Here is a 13,095-nt window from a genome sequence, read left to right as displayed (position 1 = left end):
TCTCCTAAAATGTGTTTTTATTGTAGTGCTTTCTCTTGTATGTGGTATTTTTCCATCACTGGGCACTTTTTTGGAATCTGTACATTTATTTTGGAATTTAGTGGGGAGCTGAGATCTCTAGAAATCTCTCGCTATCGTCTAATCTTCACAGTAATTGTCTGGCCATTGAAAAAGCCACGGAGAGGAAAAGGTCTGTCTGCCTGCCTGGGGCCTTGCCACTCCTCTCATGAAGCCAATGCAATCCGTGTTGCTGGGATTTCAAAGAAATGTTGTGACTCGGTGGCGTTAGGCAAGATGGCCAGCTGTGCTTGCCATTTTTTATTCTTTCTAAGTAGCAGTCCCTTTGCAGGCCTTGTAGCTGGAAGGAAATTTTAAAATTGTAAAATGAATCATACTTGAGTAGAAAAGGAATATACAGTGGCACTGCTTGAGACAGGGGCTGGAACAGATGAGCTTCGCTTTCACAGTGAAAAAAGTCCTTTGGTGGCTAAATGCATTTGTGAATCAGGGTTGTAGACAAATCCTAGCCCCGCTTAAATAACGTGGTGGTGATTTCTGACTTGTGAAATATGAACCGACTGCATGATTTTGAATTGTTTTCATTGCGGTTCTGTAGTGCTTATAAAGCACTGCCCCTCATTCTGAACCATGAAAATTAGCGACAAAAATAATTCTGCTGAAATGAACTAAAAGCTCATCACTGGCTGCTCTGTTCTTTAGGCCGTTTAGAGCACCATATTCTTTTATTCATTTTCGTTGAGAGCATTGCATGTTGCTGATGCAAAGTTTTGATCTTTTCAAAAGTCGCCTTTATTGCTACACATACACACAAAAGGTCTAGAAGTGCCCGTGCTTGAGATCTTATGCCTTGTCTGAAGAGCAGTTTCAGTCAAAAAGTAAATATATATAAAAGACAAGCATTTATTCAACAGAACAGATCCTTGGTAAACTTTGAAGCGTATCTGCTTACTTTGCCTAACAGGCAAAATGTGTGCTTTTTTTCCTCTGCTGTTATCAAAAAAGAACCAAGATAAGGCGTGTACATTCCCCTCTACCCTGTCCATCATCATCAGAACTATCAGCGATGTTTTGACTATAGAATATTCTTAGGCAAAAAGTAGAGAACTTGTTTTTGCATGCTCCAGGTCACTCTTGCAAAAGGACTGTCTTTCTTCATAACGTTGTACATCAAATACTTGTTTCACTCAGTATCTCTTCCAACCTCCGAAATGTACTAGGTTTATGCTTTATCTCTCCACATTTGTAGGACTGCTAAAGTTTGGTTTTAGTTTTCTTTATCTTAAAGCATAACTATAAGAAAAGGCTCCAGGTGCTAATGTTAAAGTAGCAACATTTACGTTTCTCACAAGAAGTCTTTTGGTAAAGATTTTTGCCCTACTATCGTGAGGGGATTGGTGAGGGAACTGTGGCATAACCAAAAGAGGAGGACAAACCTCTCAAAAGGATCTGTGGGCCGTTTGTGTTGTGCAGTAGCAGAAGAGAGGACAGAGGTGTTAAAGGTAGCACCATCTCAGGCTGCTGTGTCCTCATGCTATGTACACTGCCTGTTTGAGATATTGGTTGTTATTATTACTGGAAGTCAACGTGGTGCGGTGCCTAAACTAGTAATTGTTTCTTCTGAGTTTATCAGTTTAGACACAGTGCTGACCAAAAGTAGCAAATCTGCTGTGTCATTACCAGAGCTGGTAGTTTCTCTAGTGACTTGGTGTCTCTTGGCTCCACTTTGTTGCTCCAAAGGATTTTTAAGTGTCAGGGTCCCTTTTTGAAAGGTGAATTTTCCACTTCTGACCAAATTTAATTGAGATTCAAAAGGACATGGGTTGTTATAGGATAATTATCAAAAATCTTTAGGAGTTTATACTCAAAATGTCAAATTTCTGTTAGGCTTTAAAAATTTTTGTGTTGACTTCCTATTGATTTCAATGCCTACATTTGAAAGTCCTGTCAGATGCCATCAGTATCTCTTAGTTGCACGTGAAGATGCCTCTGTGCTTTTGAAAGGTATTTATACCAAGAAACATCTACCATACACTGCCCTCTTCACCCCTGTAAAACACCACCGCTCCATTGAAATTACCAAACTTGTACATGGTTAAAATGCAGTCTGAATTTATCTCCATTATAAGGTAGGCCATTTTGGTCATATACTTGTATTTCAAACATTTGAGCAGCCACACTGGGATTATTTCCTGCATTAGATGAAATAATAAAAGGTGGTAGTTTTGTATTGTACAACTGCATATGTTCCATCTAGACCCCGTTAACCTTTGCTCAAAGCTCTGCATTTCTTAAAATCTCTTTCTATTGTATACATAGAGGTAATGAGGCACGGAAATGGGTCAGGTGCTGATTTCACCATCTCAAGAGGTAGCTGCTACCCCTGACTCATCAGATAGATAGGATGTTAAAATTTTCTAGAACGAGCAGCACAGGTCAGCTATGCCGACAAAGAAGGAAGTGAGTGATAGGAAAACTGGGACTCTGGGAGCTGTGTCATTGAATCACAGGGCTTTGGAGACTATTTCGGGCAGAATACAACCTTTGTGTCACATTTTGCTGAAGGCTGTAGGTAAAGCTAAACTGTTGTCCCAGATTCCATGATAAAATCACAAAGTGGTCTTTACTAAAGTATAGAAAGACTGTTTAACTGTTTCTGCAAGATGCGGTGAAAATGCTGTTCCAGGATGCAGAAAGCCAAGTTCTTTGGTTTTCTCGATATTACAGTGATGGAAATGATAATGCAGCTGGATCATTAACTTCAACAATGTCAGCATATTCTCACCATTGCATTTACATTAATTAGTCTACATATTATTATTTAACAGCACACTTCTCTCAGATGAATTCACTAATGTACTTTCTGGCTCCCACTATGTAGAGTACCTCTGCTTCAAAAGTAAGCGATTAAATGCTAGAAAAGGTAGGAAGATTTGTGGAAAGACACACTTGTGTTCACATTTGAATAGGAGCACATAAAGGCATTGAATGATAACTTTCCTGTAGAAATTTCTTGCTGCTTGCTATGCAAAAGTCTTTGTTTCTACCTCGTGTGCAGGCAGGAAAAAAAAAAAAAAGCAGCAGAATATCAAATCCAGAGGAGGGGTGGATGTTTATGGACCTGAGGAATGAACAGTTCCGGCAGATTGTTTTAGCATAAATGAAGTCACTGTTCACAGTCCAGAAAAGGAACAGGAAAATACGCTGAGTACAGATCCTTACAGCTGCTCCTTATGTACTAAGCACTCAGGTTATGAACAACAGTTAGTCTTTGTTGCTTTCCTCTTCTGCATCTCCTCACAGCCAAAATTACTCATTGAACTTAAACTACAGCATGTTTGGATTAAAATGCAATATCTGTGGGGCTCTTATTTTAAATCTGTATTAATAATCATCAGAGTTGAGAAAAGCCTCTTGGTCAGGAGTTCAAATGTGGAATACGATACATTAGTTTTGCCTTATTTCTCTTCTGTCTTTAGCTGCAGAACTTGGCCTGGTTCTTTGGGCTGGAATAGGGAGATCTTGCTCTCCGTGGCTATGAACTTGGTGTTGCAAATAACTGATAATGCAACTAGAAAGGAAAAACTGAAACGTGCAATCAATCAGATAACTGAAGAATTTTGGGCCTTTCCAAGAAATATATTGGCTTTGAGTTGTGGGTTTCCCTTTTCCTCCCCCCCCTCCAACTTTATTTCGAAATGGAAGAAAGAACTCCTGTATTGTACATTGTGTGATGCAAATCAAACTGTAAAAAGGGAGAAATTGCGCTATAAATGTAGAAGGAAAATCCAAGGCAAAGAAATCAGGGAGCCTCCCTATCAGAATTATGTGGTAAAAAAAGACCAACTTAATGGAGTAATTGTTTGTTGATTGATTAGTATTTCTGTTTATCAAATCTCTTGGTAGGTAAGCAGCATTAGCATGGGGAGAACTAGCCTGTTCTGAAGGCTGATGCACAGTTTGACCAAACATAGCATGAAATTTAAAGGTTACATCTTTACATCAGCAGCGTTGCCTTTTAAATATGAATCTAAAGCCTTACTCTTTTAATACCCTTTTAAAATAACTTGCAGAAAAGAGGCAACTGCCTATAATGGGTGAGACAGTGAAAGACTATTTAAATATGAGAGCCCAGATTTGATGTATGTTACTGTCAATGAGATTAGACAAATTTGACTAGAATTCCATTTTGGGCTGAATATGGAACCTCCTGATGTCATTTGCATTATGTCATTCAATAGGTTGGAATCACACTTTAGATAAAGGAACAGCTAAAATCTCTTTTCTGGGTGTGTTTAGAAATCAGAGTTACAGATACATGATGCTTTTGAATAAAAGAGGCATGGACAAATTAATCTTATTCTTTGACAAAGGGCCAAAAGTTCATTCACAAATAAATATCCATCAAATATGGTGACTTTAGGTAAGAAAATAGTGAATGAAGCAAGAACTTGAGGCTTACCCTACCCATGAAATTGAATTTTTATTCAATAAGAATCCAATTAAAGCTGTTGTATTGATTCCATTAGTCCTGTAGAATGTAATCTTTTGAAATTGATATTTTAAAATTGCAGTTATAATAGCAAATACAGGCTGAGGACTGGGTGAATTGTATGGGTGCCAATACAAGGAAAATGTTCATTGCACACCTGTGGTGCCAACCACGAACAATTCATGAACATGACTTTATCAATTCAGTAAGTACTTCAGATGTTACCCACATGGTCTAAGTCATGATGATATTTTTTCGGGAAAAAAATTCTGTGGTGTAACACATGAGAAAACAACTGTCTAAATATTTCATTGTCTTTGATATCATTTAAGGCTTGAGAAATGCAGAGATGACAGTATCTTTTTCTAAATCAAATAACTCTGATTTTGGTCTTGGGTTGTTATGCACTTCCCTAGGACAAAAAGTGCAGAATGTTACACACTAGTCCTGATAACTGGTGCAAAATTAATTGACTCATTAACCTTAATCATCTTATTTTAACTGTGAAGGTCTCATGCTCTGAAGATGATAGTACCTTTAGCTTACAGTCATAAATAAGCTTTTACCACCCACTACCACAGGGCAAACTTTCCTTTTAGTAACACTGAAAATGTATTTGGAGGAAGTTTTTATGGTTTATTTGAGGAACAGAATACATGCAACCTTCTAGACACACAGGTGGTGTTAAAGAGGTAACTCCTCTCTTCCCCAATATCTGCACACTGTAAAGTGGAATTCGCTTTAGTTAACCTGGAGAATGTTGGTTTGCCATTATTGCCCAAGAGTGACACCTCTTATTAGCATTATCTCACTAGAGTATATATAGGGAACTGTTTTTTCTAATTATTATTATTATTATGTTAACAAATTTGAGAAATATTTTGAATCACTGATGCTGATCTCAGTACTGCAATATTGAGTATTCTTATGTGATAAATATTCTTTGAGAGTTCAGCTTTCATTTTCCATTAGTAACATATTCTGTAATGTACACCTTTTTTTTTTTTTTTTGGTTGAAATTTCTATAATTTTGTTCTTCTTGGCAAAGACAAACCAAACACTGACATCAGAATATTCTGTAGTGTATGCAATGAGAATAGATGAGATTTTCATGCAACCTTAGCTTATGTTTTTTTGGAAAGTGATAATGAAAGAGAAGATCCAAGAATACATTTGCTCAGCAGTTAAAGGTCTGACTTCAGCTTGCGTAGACATAGCTTAGCCAACTTTACCCCACCTAGGCTGGGGGCTCATAAAAGCTGTGCAAGCTAACCCCTCCAAAACTTACCCCCTTTCTCAGACTTGTAGCCTGCAATGGGATCTTGCGCGTGGTGTTGTGTGTGCTTACAATAATTTGTCTTGTTAGCTCTAATTCATCTACGCAAGCAACAATTGCAGATTGATTGCTGTATAACATGGGGATACTTATCCAACTGTGAATATATGGGGTCTAATAAAAGTGGCAGTTGGTTGCCTCTTTTCTTTCTGTTCTGATGCCCAGAGATGCTGTCATAGGAATTTGTATGCATTGCTTGATTGCTACCATTCATCTCGGAGCTCTTTATACTATTCTTGAGGAAAACAGACCTAAAACTGCAGGGATTAACAGGCCCCATTGTAACTCGCACAAAACAGGAATGAGGTAGACCTGGCATATACTTTCCAGTGCTCCACCACCTTCACAGTGCTTGGTGGGTGTAGCAGAGGAACAGCAAGAAACTAGGAGAAGAAAAGACTCAGAGTTGCACAGCATCTCCTAAGTAGCTGGAAGAGGCAACTGTAGGAAAGAAAGCCTCTCAAGTGAACCAATATTTGAGAGGCGCAATAAACACACAAAGATTTTATTTTTTGTTTTCCTTCTCTTCCTTAGGCTGTGTCTCTTATGCTTCAGATCTTGAGATGCACAGCACGTAATCTGGTGTGTGGGAGGCAGACTCCATGATTGAGCTACTGATTTAACTTAAGTTATATATTGCCCATAAATTGTTATTTTCTGGGGCTTATCGTCTTCATTAAAAATCACTTTGAGCTGAACATTTCTATTATTTTATCAGCTCGAAGCTGGCTGTTTATGCCTCTCAAAAAAAAAAAATCCACTTTACTCTTTCTGAGCTTTTAAGCTTTTATTGAACCCTTTCAAAAGGAACCCTCTTTCAAATCTTTTAAAAGAAGGAACTATAAACAACATTGTTAACAGAGTTCCTCTTTTTTGAAATTTTCTGTATCAAATAATAAGTGGTACTGTGGAAATCAGCAACTTTTTAAAATTACCCAAATCCAGAGTTAGCTGAGATTGCTATAAAACCACTCATTATGTAATGATGGCCATAAAACAGCAATTATACTATTTCGTTCTGAGTTTTAATTATGTAATTGTAATGAATATGTTGATTGAATTCTTAGAATGTTCAATGGTGTTAAAGAAAATATTATGACGTTGTAGCCCATGCTCTTCAGAAGTACTTCTAAAGGACACCAGAATTCACATGCTTCCCCTCCCCTTCCTTGTGTGTTTTATTTTTTATTAATGGGGGAGTTTCTTTTGAGAGAAGCAGAGTTAAAGTGGAAACATAGTGCACATTGGATCCATTTTCCACATCTGGATCCTCTTGAAAGTACTAATTTCCGCCTTCCTGCTTTAAAAGGAGCTTGGTAATTTGCAGCATCATGCAGATCACGCAGAATAAGTACATTAAAGCTTAATACGTAACAGAGAAAAATTTCTGATAAAGAGGGGAAGTTTCCAGGCACTGAAAAAAGTGTTGTTATGGCCTCCTTTGGCATATCTTTGCAATTCTATTAATCTATGTTCAAGAAAGATGAGCTAAAAATCAGAAAAGGAGAAAAAAAAATTATTAATATGATTCAGAGAATGGAAAGTTGATCATACAGGAGAAAACTAGGGGCTGTCTCATTCATCCTCATGGAACAAAGTCTGAACAGGGACATCATTGCTATGTATAAATAAAAATGGAGGGAGAGAGAAGGATAATGGTGATACAAGAATAAATGGATATTGACATTAATACTTTCAGACTGGCAGTTTAGAAGCAGGTTCCCATCCACCAGAGCACTGTGCTGCAGCAGCAGCCATTCCATCAGAATAAGGGAAAAGAGACCAACTTTTCTTAAGATCGACCTCAGTATCCCAGTGGAGAGGACTCATGGCCATGGTGCTCATGAGAGAAGAGAATTTGAACTTTTGATGCAGAATTACCCCTTCTGCCATGTGGTTTGTTTTTTTTTTCCCCAAGATAGCAAAGCATCCAAGCAGGTTTTAAAGTCCTGCTGAAGTGAGGACTATCCTTTGTTGACCTGAGGTTGCTGCCATGACTTCCTGTCTACTCAGATCCATTTAATCCCCATACTCTCATAAACAACTTTGGGAGCCAGTGGTTCCCTGAACTTTCAAAGAGGTGGGTAGGAGACACTGAGGCTGAAGAGTGTTTGTGTAGGTTCCTGAAGTCCATTTGCTTTTGTCTGAGAATGAGATAGGTCATCTGAAATTACGTTTAGTGATAGACCATGAATATCCGTAGTTCGCAAATGCATTCAACAGAGAACGTGTAACTAAATACTAGCACAGAATTTCATTCCTTAGAGATCAATGCAAAAGTCTTGGCTGCATTAAGGGCAAATTTCACACTTAATGTAATTACTGCATCTTCTAAATCAAGTGATATTAATAAGCTGATCTCTTTGGGACAGGAGCTGTTGCTTGATGTGTTATTGGACAATGCCCATTGTAACTTGATTGAAATTTCTAGGTGTTACTATGAGAGTAAAATTATAATCAGAACAGCTTGGTGGCTTTTCTCCCCTCATAATTTATCAAATTGCTTTATACATTTTTCTCTAGCATTTCAGCCTTTTCCATTTGGCAAATATTGATGGTTTTTCCAGAGCTTTAATGGAGGTAAAGCTGTCATGAAAAAAAATATTAATTGCATGCATTTCTGTAACAGTTATAAGCCAGAAAGCTTTTACATTGTTCCAGAATAAGAACTCAAATTAATATACAGTCTAAGCTCCTTCTCAGCTTTTTAAAGTCTTCTACTCTGAGTCAATCATTGCTTCTCTGAATTATAGAAATGTGCAGTACCTTTATAAAAGTACTTGACTGTTGCCTGTCCTAAGCAAGAAGGCTGAATTTGCAACTGTTTATTAGTGTCAGAAAACATTTCACACAGGCATCACTAAGAAAACTTACAGGACCGATGTTACCAGTCTTTAGCTGTGCTAACAATTGTGATACTGAACTCCAATGTAGTCTTGATGCTGTAGTTGTTACTGAGGCAAAACTTTAAATAATAAGTAGAAGATTTTTTTTCTTTTTTGTCCTGATAATCTATGATCAAGTCCAAAATTTGTTAAGGGTAACATTAAACAAATCCACTATAAGCAATATCAGCACTATATAAAAATGTATCAAATTTGTTTTGATGCAGCAAAATTGTTTCCTTTGGAATGAGGAGCCATAGAATAAATTGGAAGGAGGGGAAGAAAAAAAAGCAAGCCCAAGGTAGACAAGCTCATACTGAGTGGCTAAGCAATATCCCCATCTACCTGTCTCCAAGTTAATTACATATATATATACATACAGGTGTCTGTCAACTGAAGAGTCAACTCAAGCAATTTTTAAAGCAGCAGCTGAAAATGGATAGAGGCAGAAGTCCCCAGTAGAACACTGGGCAGCTTGAAGAGCACTTGACCTCATGTCAAGCAAGGCTGGGGCTTCCCAAGCACAAGCTATCAAGTCTCTGGTTCACTTCAGGCGTCTGCAGTTTTCCTTAGAGCAACAACTTCTCTAAAGCAAAGCAAGGAGTGAGAGAAGGACGCTCACAGAGGTTGGCTGCTAATGCTGTCACACACCTTGTAGTACTGGGGAAAACGCACACGACTTGTTAGTTCATTTTGAGGTGCGCTGTTCCTCTCGTCGTGCTGGCTATGCTGTTGTGCATCATGATGAATTTTGGAGGCCTTTATTTCACCCTTTTGACAGCATATATGCAGAGACACTGTCAGAATTAATTCTCTGTTTATGATACTTCTTGTGGTTTTAAGTGTAAAAAAAAAATTGTAATTAGTTAAGTCACAGGCATCCTAAGCTGTAAGATGTAGTTTTTACATGGAGATTTTCAGCAGTTTATTGTATTGTAGCCGCGCGCCATCTTTATGGAAGAATAGAGTACTTTTGTGCATGAGAACATTCCAAGGTCATAAAATTTCAAATTTATTCCGGAAGATAATTCTATTATTAGTCAGTAAGGCTGACCCGAGCAGACCACTAGACAGGGAGTCATGAAAACTGGATTCGGTCTGCAGTCCTTGGTCTTCAAGGTCATGGTAGGCAAAGCAGTCAGAAGACTCAGTCCCCGTTTTTAAATGGACGTTAAATCTTTGACTTTGCTTTAAATCATTCTGAGATTTGCAAATGTAAAAGAATGTATTAAAAGTAGATGGCATATTATTGGACTTGAAATTCCCCTTAAAACTTGTCAGTTTTAACGAGGAGTTGCAATGTGATCTTAGTGAAATTGCTAAAGGAGAGGCACTTTAAAATAATTGGAAACAGGAAAGAATTCTTTATTGATGACCCCTTTTGGAAACATGACCACTAGTTTTTCTGTGCTGTATTTTGTCATTCTTTTAAAAAGATTAAAACTCCTTTCTTTCTGCCTGTTGTGCTCAGATTCCAAGGTATTCATCAGAGTGACTGTCTTTACCCTGTGTTGCTAAAGCACATAGCATAAAGAGACCCCCTACTTGGAAAAACAGGTTTGTAGAATCTGTAGAACCTCTTAGCCCAAATAAAATGAATCATTTAATTTGTGGGGCAGGTGAGAAAGGGTTGAGGTGCATGCGGTTCTTAAGTAATGCAAAGGACCATTTCCTTTCCCCAAAGAACCTTCTTCCTGAGTAGATATTTTAAAAATCCTCAGTGTGAATTTGACCATGTTATCTAATATAAGAGCAACTACAGATAAGTATCCACTCACCATTCTAGTCTACTGATTTCAGTCCAATAGTCTTATACTATGCCCTGTGCCTTTGGAAACATTAGATAACACTTTCCAAAATGGTGCAAAGAATACGACAGGAACATTCCTGGGGATTTGATTCTACCAGGAAAATATTACTCTCATGGAGGGCAGTGGTGTTTAAAACCCCAGAAAGCTCTGCCCTTGCCCAGAACAACCTGTGCTGTGAACCACAGCGTGCCCCAGGACGAGGTGACAGCACAGTGGTCCCACCCTATGGCAGCCGGGAGTAAAGCAACGTGCAAGCTGTAAACTATTTCTAATGTTGATGTGTTATTTGACACGAAGCTACTGAAACTCCTTCAATGTTAGCATCACTTAGGGAGACCTCTAACCCTAGTTATACGTATTCACAAACTGGAATTTTCCGAAAAGATGTGCAATGGAAGAAGCTACTCAGAAAGCCAGTTGAACTGGTGACTGTAATGTTGGCCATAAAGATCTGTCCGGTTTCTTTGAAAGCATGCTCACTCCAGAGTCACTCATCATTACTGTAAAGTAATCAGTGACATTTACCATCGGGGAGGGGGGCAGGAACCCAGGAAATTAATGTAATAAATCCGTGATTATAACAGAGTTGACAAACCTGTTATAAAGTAAACCACAACATCTTGTTCTTCCAGTTCTGCTGACTAACAAGGAGTCTGTCTCTTCGTATTCCAGATTTTCTCCTACCTTTTGTTTGTATATCTGTTTTTGTTTTCTGCTGATCGATTTATATTTTTATGGCCATATTGGAATGACGAGACAGTGACATCTGCTGACCAGTTATGTGTATTCATTTTATTTTTTGATACTTTACCATAAAGCAGTTACCCAAAATTCTATTAATCACTGTGGAAAAATCTATTAATAAACAGATCAATTATTTTTTCAAAAAGAAAGACCTCAGAAGGTCCTATAAAGTGACTATGAATGTCACAATTTTAGCCTCGTCTACTGGAGAACTAAACATTAAGTGATCGCTTATCCATGTAGCCATCTGTCTGCCCCTTGCCACCACGCTGTTTGTGGTCAGGTCCTACATTATCCCCATGGGTAGGGAGCTGTGCAATTTACATCTGCTGGGTGTTTGGCCTGAACTGTTGACTGACCACAGATGTGTAGGGTTGTATTTTATTTTCAGACTTGGAGGAAGCTACCACTGAAATAGGTTGTTGACTTCTCTGTGTACTTATTGAAAAAAAGAAAGCGAAAAAACCCCAACTCCTCAATCTAATCTGCTGTCACAGATTTGTTTTTTTTTCCTAAGTGGTCTGCCAGCAGGGCTCCTGCTAATAGCCTGATGTCTCAGCATGCTATGCTTTTTGGACCTATTAATTTCATAAACAGAAACATCAGTGCTTCTCCTCCCTTCAGGCTTTAAAGGGCATGACTATACTCAGTCTCCATCAGCTGTGGCTGCTAAAGCTGTATCTCTGCTACATCACGCGACTGCTTTAGCTCTCAAATGTTCCTGGGGTTGTTATGATGATATTGGAAAGTAGGTTGAATTTATCCAGAGATTCATGAATAAGAAAGAAATCAAGAGCAATAAAGTACAGAGCTGCCTCTTTAATCAAACAAGTGACCTGCATCGTCCTGTAAGTTGAGGATAAATGGCACTGTGTTACGCCATTATCCTCCTTGGCATTGCTACTGGTGCCCTCCGTTAGGATAAACAAAGCCGTTGTTCTGGGAGGTGATAGGATCCAATGTTTTATTATCTTCCCCCTTGTTTCCTTGGCTTCTCTGCCTGGTTGCAGCCTGCCTGGGGAGGAAAAGGGGAGGCACCTCCTGCAGAGCAGCAGGCCCATGGCTGCCTCTTCCTCAGGAAAAGGAACCAAATACCTTGTGGTTTTTCCCCAGATCATCACCAGAGCTGCCCTGGGACAGTGCTGCTTCTTAGGGCAAACTTGTGTTTCACTGCAGCTTCCCTCCTGATGAAGTAAATTTACTTTCACAGGAAAATGTTTAAAATCTTAATCTCATTTGCCGATGATAGTCTTCTATTCTCTAGAAATGCTTTCAAAAATGAGACTTTCCTATTGAGATCCAATACTTCTCTAATTTTGAGTAGAAGAGGGGAAATACTGCTTTTTGAGAGAGAGATTTTTCAGAATCAGATGATAATTCAGGAATACAAGAAAAGGGAAATTATTTTCATAATCAAGTTATAAATGAAGACTACGTGATTCTTCTGTGCTATTAGAGCCTGCAGAAAGAAGCAGTGTGTGTGTGTGTGCTCTGGGGAACTGACAAATCAATTATCTTTCTTATTTATATTTTTTTTTAACCAACAAAACAAAAAAATAATCTTATCATTTGGGTGTGTACACCAACAAAATCGAGTTAAAACAAATGTGTCCTAAATAACTGGTCGATATCAGAATTCAGGGATGCCAAAGCACCTCTGTACAAAATAGGTAATTTGGATATTTAAGGCAACAGACTTTGCATCATTCTTCCTTAGCTCACTCAATAATAAGCCATTTTCTTTACTTCTTTCATAAAAATATTTCTCAGATTAAGCTGTTGGAACAGGGAGGAAAGGGTGGCTAGGCA

The sequence above is a fragment of the Rissa tridactyla genome, chromosome 13, assembly GCF_028500815.1.
Source record: "Rissa tridactyla isolate bRisTri1 chromosome 13, bRisTri1.patW.cur.20221130, whole genome shotgun sequence".
Classification (NCBI taxonomy): domain Eukaryota; kingdom Metazoa; phylum Chordata; class Aves; order Charadriiformes; family Laridae; genus Rissa; species Rissa tridactyla.
This window is presented reverse-complemented; position numbering follows the sequence as displayed.